This window comes from Megalops cyprinoides, chromosome 12 (genome assembly GCF_013368585.1).
Source record: "Megalops cyprinoides isolate fMegCyp1 chromosome 12, fMegCyp1.pri, whole genome shotgun sequence".
Classification (NCBI taxonomy): Eukaryota; Metazoa; Chordata; class Actinopteri; order Elopiformes; family Megalopidae; genus Megalops; species Megalops cyprinoides.
In genome coordinates, this window is record NC_050594.1 from 16,962,205 (window position 1) to 16,975,073 (window position 12,869).

A 12,869-nucleotide genomic window follows, 5' to 3' on the forward strand; every position below is an offset into this window, starting at 1 on the left:
TAAAGATAAAAGTTAATAACTCATATATTAGCCCATAAATAAATAAAACATTTTCTCCTTCCCCATTTTATTTCACTTGCCAGGTGAGTGTGGCACAGTTTATGAATGGAGAAATATTTAGTTGGGTCATTTTGATGATGTGGTAAATCATGTCAGTTCATAGTGTTTAATGGTTTCAAGAGTGTTTATTTGCATTATTCGCATGGTGGCAGGTCTTTGTAACTGTAGCTGCTAAACCTCTGGTTCCTTTTCTCCAACAACTGTGCTCCAGCTCTCTTTTTATTAAACTATTCCCTTCTTTCTTTTTTCCCTTTAGTTTCCAAGTTCTTAGAAAAATAAACCAACACTTAGAGGCCCTTGGTGGCCAAGTAAAATATAATCCCCTGGTCTCCGGTCACACTATCGTTTCCACAGTTGGTACTCTGGGCATTTCTGACATGTCGTTTTCCATAACATTGCATTCTTATGATGTAGCAAGGTTTAGAATTGGATCTGCTCAGACACATTAAAAGATATCCACTTTTATTTATTTGTTACAGTGTTGTATTGTCTGTCGCCTAATTGTGGCAGCAGGCTTTCACATCTGGCTAATCTCATTTTAATGTAAGGGAAGGTGTTGTTTCTCACTAAAGCATTACACCCGCACACACACACACACCACTCACACACAGACACATTTCTTCCTCCTGTGCCTGAAAGCTTCTGTCTCCCTGAGCAGCTCAGTGCTGGTGATGTAATGACTCTAATCACCTGGGGATCGCTTACATGAAAATGGAGGCAGAGGTTTTCTTTCAGCACATTCTGATTTGCTTTCCTAGTATAACACCATTTATATGCTCAAGTAGGCGCACACCGTTTATTTTACTTGTGACCGAGCCCACAAATGAAAAATCAGGTATTGTATTGGACCCAACCAGCCAGACTGTTTTTAGCCCTGACCTTTTGCATTGGATGCAGTGGTATTTGTTTTCTCACACTAGAAGGTATTCAAGAACATGGAAGACTGCGGAGCATTCTTTTTAAAATTTATTTTTGTATTTCCTCAGCATGGCATACAGTCATTATTAGATATTCCACAAACAGAAATTTGGAAATTCATTCTTTTCACAAGGTTGATTGGGGATAAAATAAATATATAGGCAAGAAGGGCAGAAAACATAGTCCTGGTAGTGTCCTATCAATGATACAGTACATAACATTTTGAGAAAAATATGGAGAGGGACATTTTTCTCTAGATTCACTGATGCCATTGCAGATGTGTTCCACATTGGGTTGCCCTCTGTACACAAATTGATGTAGAGTACAGTATTTACTAATAAGCACATGCAATTGTCAGAGGAATGTTGGTGCCAGATTGGATGTTGGTTGCATGTGCAAAAATATCACAAAGGAAAATCATTTGAAAGGAGGATAAGTGAGCTGCAGGTTTAATAGCCACTATCTCTTTGGTGTTTCCTTTACTTTTGTCAACATAAGTTCTTTTGGATGTTTCACATATACTTACATTCAGATAGTCAGACTCCTGGTCACTTCCAGTGAAATAAGTGATGTTCGGTTACAGGATCAATACAATGACCACTCGATATTTTATAAATCCATACAGGCTTATTCAGATTCAATGAGCTGTGTTCAGCTCCAGTGATTCCCTCCGTTCCTCCCATCTCTTCCCACAGAAAACAAAACAAAACATAACAAAAAAAAAAAACAATTAAAAAGTGATCTGTCATCTTCTTAATAAAAAGCAGATTTTTGTGGTCATAATGTATGGCCTGGATGACAACAGCAGTCCGAATCTGTCACTCGCTTTGGCAAAGGCTGGGTTTTGATTAATGGCTGGCGCTGTGCGATGAAGAGTTTGGGGAATACTGAATAGCCCCAGGTCGCAGCCGGTAAGAATGCGTGAGCAGCTCAAGGCAACCATCCCTTAGCGCCCCCTCTGTCGATGCATCACCGAGTACCGCAACACCTCAACCGAAGCGCTGGGAGAAAATGAGGCCTGTTTTGGCTGGTTCGAGTTACACCTCTGAACCACGAGAGTGTGGCCACCAGGGCCTGACGGAATCCTACAGGAGCACACATCCTCCACCAGTGACTTCTAAACATTCTAATCCAGGCAGCAGTCACCACGGCTCACGTACAGTACGAAGGTGGGGTCTGTGACCGATTCATTGAGACTGAAAGACAAGAACGGGCTGCAAGCGACAAGCCATCGCTCATCCCCTTCTTCTTGTGGGACCCACCCGACCCGGACAATCAACCTTTGGCCCCCGTGCAGAAAAGTTTCATTAATGTGAACATTTTGTGTGCTTTACAGATGCAGCAGCTCAGTCCAGCTCATGGCTCTGTTCCATTTTATAACACGCTACACACGTTTTGGAGCTTGTTTATACCCTGGGAGCTGGAGCAGTCAGCGGAATCTGTCAATGGGGGTGATGAGGGGCACCGCTGAGTGAGAGTGTCGACCAGAGATTAGGACAGTGGAAGGAGAGTGTCTCTTATTATTTGTTAAATGGAGCCTTCCCTGTTCAGTACTGTGGTCAAGGGCATACAAACATTATCCCAAATCTTTTGGTCATAATGTCCACCCATTCATTATTTTACAGTCCTTTTCTCTTGTAAAAGGCTGTTTCCTTGGTGGAGCCGATTCCATAGCCTCAGCTCATACCCGTCCCTCCAGCAGAATTGGAAAAGCCTGTTTTTGAACAGCGTGCATTGCCATAAATTCAGTGAATTATCCCACAGTGTACGGGATTATGTCCTCTACTCCTCAGGCTTAAGAGTGACACTCTGGATCCACCGAAACCACTGCAGTCATGCTTTCCGTTAGGCTGCGCTCCGTGAGCGCGACTGGGTGGTTCAAGCCGCAGACAATGCCAGTAGCTAATTGGCTCCTTGCTCATGACAGCCATTACATTAATAAGAAAATGGGTTTCAAATTCAATCATTGGAGAATGGCAACAGGTGAAAGAAATGAACATGAACATAAAATGGTTTGACCTCTGTGGAGGGAGGTGTGCTTCTGATCCCTGTCCACTGGGACTGACCTTTCTCTGAGAATCCTTTCTGGAACCATTCTGGAACATGAAAAAGGTGTGCTCAGATGGGCCATTTTTGCAGGCCTTTTTGAAAGTGCATTTCTTCTGGGTCAGCTGTCCCACGCAGTCACATTTGATCCACATTGCTTTCATGAGATTTACTTGATGGCGTTCTAAACATTCTGCTGAGGAGTTTCACCCTGTTAGGTGGAACGTCTTGTAAAAGGAGAGATCTAAATCTGATCAAACAATATTCAGTGTGTAGCATATAATTTAAATTATGCTTTACCCTCAACCCAGTCATTGAAAATTAGAGTCTAGAAATATTACAGTGAGTCATTTGTAATCAGGGTAAAATTCTCACCGTTTCTCACAGGATATAATAATAGGGTATAATAACAGGTTAAGACCCTTGTGAAGCCAAGCGTTTTCGATGACAAAAGACACAAGCCTCCTTCGGTGACTGTGTAAAAGTGTCCTGCAGCGGTCACACAACTGTGTCACATTACAGGCCGGCCTTAGGTTCTGCTGGGATGAAAAGGGAGAGTGGTTCGTTGTGAAGCACGCTGCGGAGCACAATTACAGCTGTAATTGTTAGAACAGGCTAATCAATCATGGGGGAACACAGCGGCGGCCTGCGATACATCAGGAAGCAGAGCTCTCCCTAACCTCTCTTCATCTATTAGACGTTATTACCCCACTTTGGAGTTATTTTCGGGACATGTAAACAGCTTAGCAACGGGCATGTTCCCCTGCTCTCCGAAATGACTAATTGGGGTTCAGGGTTTCTCATGCCTTGAAACTTGGGCCCGTGAACTAGGCATGTCCCTAAGCCAACCGCCCTCCCCACACCCCATAACCCAACAATTAGCTTTGAGAAAGTGGTCTAAAACAAAGTGTGGTACCCATTTTCTGCGCTAACACCATGACCTTTGTGCTCCTTGTTGATTCTGATGTTAGTCAGGTTTATAGGCAATGTGGACATATGGGAGGGAGAACAAGTGGCACGGTGGGCCTTGGAGTTCTGCACCCGAACACTGGGGCTATGTGTGATTTAAAGTGTAATTTAGCAGACATAAGAAAATAATGGAGATAGTGGGGATATTAATTTGATTTAATGAACATTAAGTTGTGTCCCTTACCTCCCCTCTCCCCCTCTTTGTAGTGCGTAACATTGAGTGTTTACATATCCTTCGCTTGTCTGCTTTGGCACCGAGAGAACTGGAAAGCCCATGAATTACACTTTCCACCTTTTTTTCTGCAGGTCCCAGTAAGCTGAAGAGCTCATTTAAAACATTGTCATAATCACCCCTGTTGTAACAAGGGCAGACTGCCACCTCCTCCATCTGTAACAACTAAACCAGTAACCGGTTTGAACTTTTTTTTTTCCTTTTTCCTGAAATAACTCTTGCCGGAGGAAAATGAGCGTTCACTGTCAACGAGCAAGCATGCGGGTAGGGGCATTGACACTCTGATTCCTGTGGGCAGGGGCTTGCAGTTCTTGGCTCTCACATGTCACCCTTATAACCCTATATGAGCCAGCAGGCCACCTGGTCCTGGGCTGAGGTGGCCTGCCCATTGGGGGGGCATAGGGCATTGTAAGCCTTGATCAGAGCTGTTCTGACTTTGATTTGTGAGTATGTTGTACACTTCTCTTGTACCCTGCAGTGGGGTATGGTATTTCACCTGAGCCGCCCCATTAAAATTTGTATTAAGCTTTAATGTGTAAATCATAAGCCCTGGAAACTACTTAAAGATAAGTCTTCCACAAACCCAATACATGACTAATCATGGCTGAAGTGTAAGCTGTACACCTCAAGTCCTGGTGTGTTCCTTGTAAGGAGAAATTGCAGGAGCCTTGTGTGGTACAACTCTAGGGTCCTGTGTGTGGCTGTGTGACTGTATTTGTGTGTGTGTGTGACTGACCAGTGCAGTACTGTAGCTTGAGGCAAGTTGACTTGACGTAATATTACACCTGCAATTTTGCTGCTGTCTGCTTCTCCAAGGTCAACATCCTGGTGTTTTCTCAGCTTTGGTAAACTTGATAGATGATCTACTATGAACAGAACAGGTTCACTTTACATAGGGAGAAAGAGCCCAGTGCTTTTTAAAAAATTGTATTTATTTACTTTTTCCTTCCGTGGCCTAAATTTTACTCACTGTCGTAATGACCTAGCGGTATTACTTAATTGTTTACATGTTAATGAATGATGGAGCGATGATTGAATTTGTAGAGCATGTTTAACCACATTTAAAGTTTCCCAGGGTGCTCTGGTGGCGAGTGAGAGCCAAACCAGTGATCTAACCTCCATGTGTCGCTACTTGAGCAAAAGGAAAGTCAGTCCCTCTCATCTACAAAGGTAAAGACCCTGCTTTTTCTCATGACACATCACAGTCTCGATCTACTCTCAGAATGTAACATGAAGAGCTCACCTCCAACACGAATCTTAAGTGGCAGATGCTGACAACATGATATAATCCACAGTACAGGTACAGTACAAAAAGAAGATTCTACCCGGCATGATTTAGACCCATGATGATGTAAGACCTTTTTTTTACATAACAGAACCAGACTAACTTTTAGGGATCGGGACCGATAATGCAGAGTGTAGGGCCAGGCCTGTTGCATAAATATTGCAATGTTGCAAAAACACACAGCAGTTTATTCATTGTATGTATGTGCCTGTTTGGAACCAGGGCAAGGGGGATTGTTGTAAAATTAAATAAAGAGTGGCAAAGAGTAATTTTTTGTATTGTTTGTTGCTTTCTATGCTATTTTACCTTCATTACACACACATGCAATGACTCATGTTAACCACAGAGTGGCGACACCTCCTCTTTTTTCACATTGTGTAGATCCTTTGACCGTTTCTCAAATGATGGATAGAAAGGATTCAGCTTTCTGTAATGAAGGAAGCTATTACTCTTTCTCTACAAAGGTAATGAACTTATAGAACTTCAGAACCAGTGTTTCAAGTCAGACTTTGGCCTAGTTTTGAGGTGTGTGGAGACTACAGCTTTTCACTGTTGCAACATCCATGTTTAATTCATTTTTTTAGTTTACTTAAAACTGTTGTGTGTACTTGGTGTTCATCTATGTGATCACTGCAGAAGAGCCTAATATTAGGTGGAGAATGGCAACAGGCCTGCAGTATTGTGTGATTGTAAGTAGTAGATGGCAAGTCATTGACTGAGAATAAAAGACTAATTTTAGCTGTTCTGCGTGTTCTGTACTCTTTCAGATTGGTATTACATACATTGTGTATATTCACAGCAAATGTAAAAGACACATTCTCATTGTGAACCCAAAGATAAAACTTCTGTTTTTCTCACTTACTGCTCACTAATTCTCCTTCTTCATGTACAAGAATAATCTCTCCCCAGGCACAACAGTTAGAAGTAGAAGTGAGTGGATTCAGGAGTGGCTGAAGGTCAAGGGTCATGAGTAAGAGCTTACCTCCCCCTCTCTCCTGTCACCCCTTCTCTATCTCCTTTTTTCCCCCATTCCCTCCATCTCCCCTCACCATCTCTCACTCTCTTTTTCTCCCTCTCTCCCTCTATCTCTCCCCCTCTCTCTTTCTCTCCCTCCCCCATCCCTCTTTCTTCCCACTCTTTTGGATGGTTCTCATTCCTTCGCAGCTCCCTCCCCTGTCTTACCACCGTGTTTGTACGTACCACCTGCTCTCCCAGCGAACGCGACCCGACCCCTTCCTCTCTTCTTCATCTTATAATAAACACTGGCCGTTTTATCTGGGCCGTGTTTGGACGAGGAGAGGCCCTGGGAGTGAGGCTTCTGCAGGCTGCAGCTGAAGACTCGGGGGGGGGGGGGGGGGGGGGGGGGGTTCAGGGGGTGAGGGAGGGTTGAAGCTGGACTGACGGAGGCGTTTGATGTCCTCATTGCTGTCTGATAAATCGAGCTCGACACCTGGCGGCTGGGCTTTCAGGCTTACAGGCGGCATTACCCTGGCTTGAGGGCGAGCTGGTGACGACAGCATTTGTGCTCCACCAGAGAGCCAGGGCTGCTGGGATCTCAGTGGTACTTCATTAGGTTAGCGAGTGGAAACACAGCCCAGCGAGAAAGCAGCCGCACTGACAGGTTGTTGATAAAGGGAAAAGGCAGTAGAGTACCCTGAGCGGCCCGGCAGGCCTTCATTCTGCTCCTAAAACTAACAATCCTTAATACTTTGGTTTCCTGCTGTAGCCTGCGCCACCACATATCAGATGCTTTGGCCAGCTGTACGCCCTGTCAGATGTGTTACGGCTCTCCACTGACCGCGATGGGAGTTGAAAGATGACCTGAGAGCAAAGGCAGCACAACTTGGAGACATATGAAAAAAAAGGAAATAGAAAAACTGTGATTTCACTCTAAACCCACAATCTGAAGTATGTAAAATGATTTTCAGTCAATGAGTTTGTTGATATGTACTGGTAATGCGCTGCAAGGAGGAATTTATCTACAATGAGACTTTCTGGCTTTAGAGATCAAGAGATGCGTGTATCCCCTTCTCCCTGGATGCACCAAAGTTTTGCACCTGTGCTTTATTGATTATAGATATTCTTCTGATATTCTACTTCTGTGATCCTACAAGCCATCTCCGCAAAATTAACATGGTCACATGGACAGACAAGGCATGTATGATTGTGACCATGCTTCAGCCACAGGCTGAATTCTGAGTCCCTCACAGGTGGCATGTAAAGCAGGCAAGGCTGCTGAGCAGGCACAAAAGCTTGGCTTGTGATTGGCTGATTGGCGACTCATCTCTAGAGGCAAAGAAGAGGCTGTGTTCCGTGGCCCTACTCTAATTGGCTGGACCCCAGTGGTGAATCACCACACATGGAACGTGGCTGTTGTAGATGCAGGCTGAGGGGAGACACTGCGCTCATCCGCTGTTTACAGGAGCTGCATCTGTTGCCTGTTTATACTACAAGTCTGCAAGATGAAAAAGACGTGCTGCTTCAAAACATGGAAAACCAGTCTAAACTACACAGCTAGGCCAAAGCATGACCTTAATTGAAAAAGCGCAATGCTCAAACGTTCTGCATAAGACAGACTATCCAACCCTGTAGATGTCTTCCGAAAAACAAATAAATACTGGAAACATGCCATTTTTTTCTGCTTGTTCTCAACATTCACATATAAACTTCCAATTCCTCTGAAAATCTGTCCAACAACAGGACCAAAACTGGCAACACTTAACTGATGTCTAGGAAATAATTGTGTGACCTCTGAGCCCAATATAACACAAGTGCGATAGGTATGGACAGAGAATATGTCTTTATGGCTGTGCAGAGAAAGCTATATTCGTTATTTCCTCAACAAGTTGTCGTCTGGCCTTGTTTTCAGAGCTGTTGTGGTTCATATTGAGCTCATTGCCTCTCAGTGAAATGCTAATGACCATAAAATGTCATTCCTCACTGTTTTTTGTACAGCTCCAAACTCTTCGATTGAGCAGCAAATTCAGTGGAGAGCTGGCTGGCGAACAAGGCCCTGAGCGCAGCTCTGAATAAATCTTCCCTCATTTCAGAGGGGGTGGGGGGGCGAACCCCTTGCGTACCTCTAGTAGATTAGGACTCCAAACAAAACAAGCGCACCGCAAGGTGAATACACTCACAGGCAAAAACAGGGCCCAGGAGTTCCACATGCGTCCTACACACTTCAAACCAGTCCCATGGAAACTCTGCAGTTAGGAAAATACATTCACCTCAAAGCCTGGCAATTAGGAAGGTGAAGGCAAAGAAATAATCTTTTACTGATGCCTGTCATAACACAAACGAGAAGGAGCAGATGAGCGGTATTCCATTCATTTCAGAATATTGCCATTAATCATGTGGTTCGGTGACTCCATGCTCGGAATAACATCAGACTTCATCGCTGTGCAATGCGGCCATTTGTTTTAGCTTTGCAATTTAATGTTTAACTTTCCCCAGAAACAACTGCAGCACAATGAATTTGTCTGTGTAAATACAGCCTGGTCTTTTCCCTTAACTAGTCTCTTAATAAAGATTTATTCTGTTTGGTCAGGTAATTGCTGTAAGTACAACTATTTCCAGTGTTATTATGCATGTTTGAAGCAAAAAAAGTAAAATTGATCTCTGGACAAGTGTTCCTAGGCTGTACTTTGAAATCTGTTACAGTGAAATGAATACAAGGAAAGGAAATAACAGCAAAGCAAACCAGGAAAGGCATGAGCAAATGGCAAGATTAGCCCTAACAGATGAGTGACAGTATCTACAGCTTCCACTCTGTTAGACAAACAGGAAAGGTGGGGACCGGCAAATATAAATTAATGTAGGGTCTTTATGTTGTATGTTCATTTTATTGGCATTGGACTAAATAAGAATGGGACAACCTAAGTGGTTGTCTCAAATATATACAAATAATATGTTAATAGAATATTAATGTACATTGATTCCATATAATAATTCTAATATGAAAATTAGAATACAGAAAAGAACAGGCATGACACTAGGAATTCAAATGTATGCTACAGCGAGACTACTGGCGAGCTCAAAGAAGTTGATTTAAATTAGGAGAAATAGTCAAGGGCCTCAATGGTGTGAGAATGAATTGTCGTATTGCCGCACAGAGAATTCACTGTGTGGTTCAACGCAGAGCACTTTGAAAAGAAATTAAGTCAATCTCTAATCTTGTATGAATGAAAATGTACCATGAACAACCCTGGCTTGTAATTTTGTGCCCACACCACATTGTGAAACGTATTTTTCCATATTCTAAAGTAATTTATTACGGTTGCAGTTTTGAAGAATTAGCAATTAGTCACAGTCTCTTGGTATGTCGTTTTGGATGAAGGGTTTGCAGGAAACATCAGAGAGCAGAGCAGTATGTGAAATGAATACGGACGCATTATTAAATGATAGCTATCTGTCTTTCACTCCTCATTACCACCCCACAATTATCAGCACCAATCTCACTTTCCACATTTCCTGTGCAATCTTTAACTGTATGCGACACAGACCTACAGTAACGTTCATGCTGCTTTTTGTGAGCAGCCCCTTTTCTTTGACAACTAATTTCTGTAGAAAGAAAAATCACCATAAAATACAACAATTGTGACGCTACAAACAGGACTCAATTGCTCAGTCACAGCCAGAACCCCAGAGCAGGATCATACTGAAAGCAGCCACACCTCACACCATAAACTTGGTCTCTGTTATGGATTCCGGTAGTCACATAAGCTGCTGCAGGAAGACTCTGATGGTAGATTATGGTGTGTTTCTGCACACAGTATACAAAAGGCCATGGATGTGAACGCAGAGTGAAGGGAAGTGGCGTTGTGGGCTTAGATTCCGGGTTAGAGTAGTCACCCTGAAGCAGCGCAGTAACAACACAGCCCTGTAAGAGCTGAGGGCTGTGAAAACATAAGCACAGTCACTCTGGATAAAGAGTTCGGTTAAACAAATAAATGTATGGATATTTCACTTTTCCCTGACTTGCTCCCAACATCCATCTGTGCATTAAATTACATTATTTATTTGCTCTGCAGACACGCTTACCCGGGGTGACTTACATAGCTTACATTTTTTTTTTTTTTCTTTTACACATCAACCATTTGTCCAGCTGGATATTTACCGAGGCATTTCAGGTTCAGCATTTTCCTCAAGCTGTGTCCCACTGTGGATTCCAACCTGTCAGCCTTTTGGTCATACGTCCAGCTCCACCTGAAAGGAGGTGAATGTTGGTGTAACTGCTGATCCAGAAAGCCCAGAATAAAATATCCAGGTGGCCTCTCTTTGGTTTGCTTTGGTTATAGCTGAGAGAGCCAAGCAAGGACTTCTTGATGTGGAGATGTGGATGGGAAGAGGACACACACCATAGCACAGGCGATTTTCATTTCCTCATATGTTCTTTATTCACGTGAGGTGAAGTTAAAAGACACGAAATGTGCTTTGTGCCATTGGGCCATGGATCTGAGCGCAATCAAGACTGGTTTTGCTCATGAAACCATTTTGTAGACCGCACCTGTGCCGGATTGGAGTGAGTGTGGTTTGAGGTTGTTTTGGTGCTACAGAAAACCGCTTTCAAACGGGCTCTGATAGAATAAGCAGTTTTTTTTCTGTGTCCCCACGTCTAGGTCTGATTCATCAAACTAACATCATGCAAATGAGACAAACATATGTTCCCATATATACTCTAGAAGACAACAAACAGTCCGATTTTCCCATTATTCAGGAGAACTTGAAAGAACGAATCTGGCTTTGATGGTTCGCAGATGTCCGTTGGATCACTTCAAGGAATTTTCACATAGACATTTCTTGAATGCACCCCATAGTTCCTGCATTTCAGGACTTCCTAATGACCTGGTCCGCATGTGGTAAATGGTGACATTTTGGAGGTCTGCTGGTTGTACAAAGTTAGGAAAGCAAATACTACAGAGGTGGGACATGTTTTTTGATCCATCAAACATCGGTAATGTTGCCAATCATTTTTTGAAGATAGGTGGAGTTAAAAAGAATTGATTTTGTGGTTTACCTGACAACAACATTAACTGGAACCAAACATTTGCATCAGTAGCAAGGCAGAGGAAAAAATCACGGAGGAAATTCTCTAAAAAGCCTTTTTTATTTTCAAAGAAAATCAGTGTCCTCAGAAAACTAACGTGAACATTATGTGTGAGAAGTACATAGATTCTTCCATTGTCTACTCTGTTCCCAGTTTTTTTTTTTTTTTTTTGCAAAAATAGCTCAAAAACATGCATAGAAATCAGTGCCAAACCCTAGAACACTCTATATGTTTACTTTCAAAACAATAAGGTTGTAAGTAACAGTTAGCCAAAAAATTAATACACGATGGCGTCAACTGCTGTATTTATGTTTCAAGTGTAACATGACCGAGTATTGTTATCAAGAGGATACATTTCCTTTGAAATATGCTGGTAGGCCCTGGTTTCTCCTGGAAAGTTTGCTCAATACTTCACACATACACAATGTGAATCTGTGCCAAATGTACGTTAGCTACCACATGTGAGCCGTTGTAAACTGTGGCATGTTGATATATTGTGCTGAGTTTAAAATCTTTGTGGGATAGATGTTAAAAATAGTTTAAAACCCAGGAACCTAAAACGAAATTAGCTCCAGGTTTAAAAAGGACTAAATTGTGCCTCATTCTAATGTCATTATTGGTGCTTTATTGTAAAATGATTTACAGTTATTACAATTCCACTTTTATTTGACCCATTTTTGACTCAGTGGATAAAAGGTGGCTCAATTATTTTCCCCCGTGATTAAACGCAAGCAGGCCTCTCTGTGCACTCTGTTGTGTGAGTCCAAGATGACCTCTGATGGTGGCAGTCTGTTTGATGCTTTCCTTTTCCCACTGCCCGAATGGAGCCCAGTTCAAGGAAAGTGCACCGGCTTCCTCATGGCGGTTACTCTGATGAGTGATAAGAGGAAATAGTGGGGCTGATGGAGCAGAGGGTGCATGAAGAATCTCAGGAGAAAGGATGAACTGGAAACATGAGCAGTAATGGAATTAAAGCAGATGATGAATGTGTTTCTCCCTATGCTGGTTGCTGATTAGATAATCCTAGCCTTCAAGTGAAAGGAATAAAAGTTATTTTTTTTTTAATCTTGATTGAAATGAATTCATTCTGGAAAGCGACCAGTCCGTTAGATCTCATCGGTTGTACTGTACAGTAAATCACTTTTCAACCCTCGACAGGCAGAGCCTCTTTCATTCTTTTATTGAAATCATTCTCAAAATCACATTTTAATCAAGGCGTAACATTCAAGCATTTCATTACAAAAACAATCAAGATTTGTAATAGGTACATCTCATCCATTTGGTCTTTTTTTTGGAAAGGGGTGGTTGTGAAG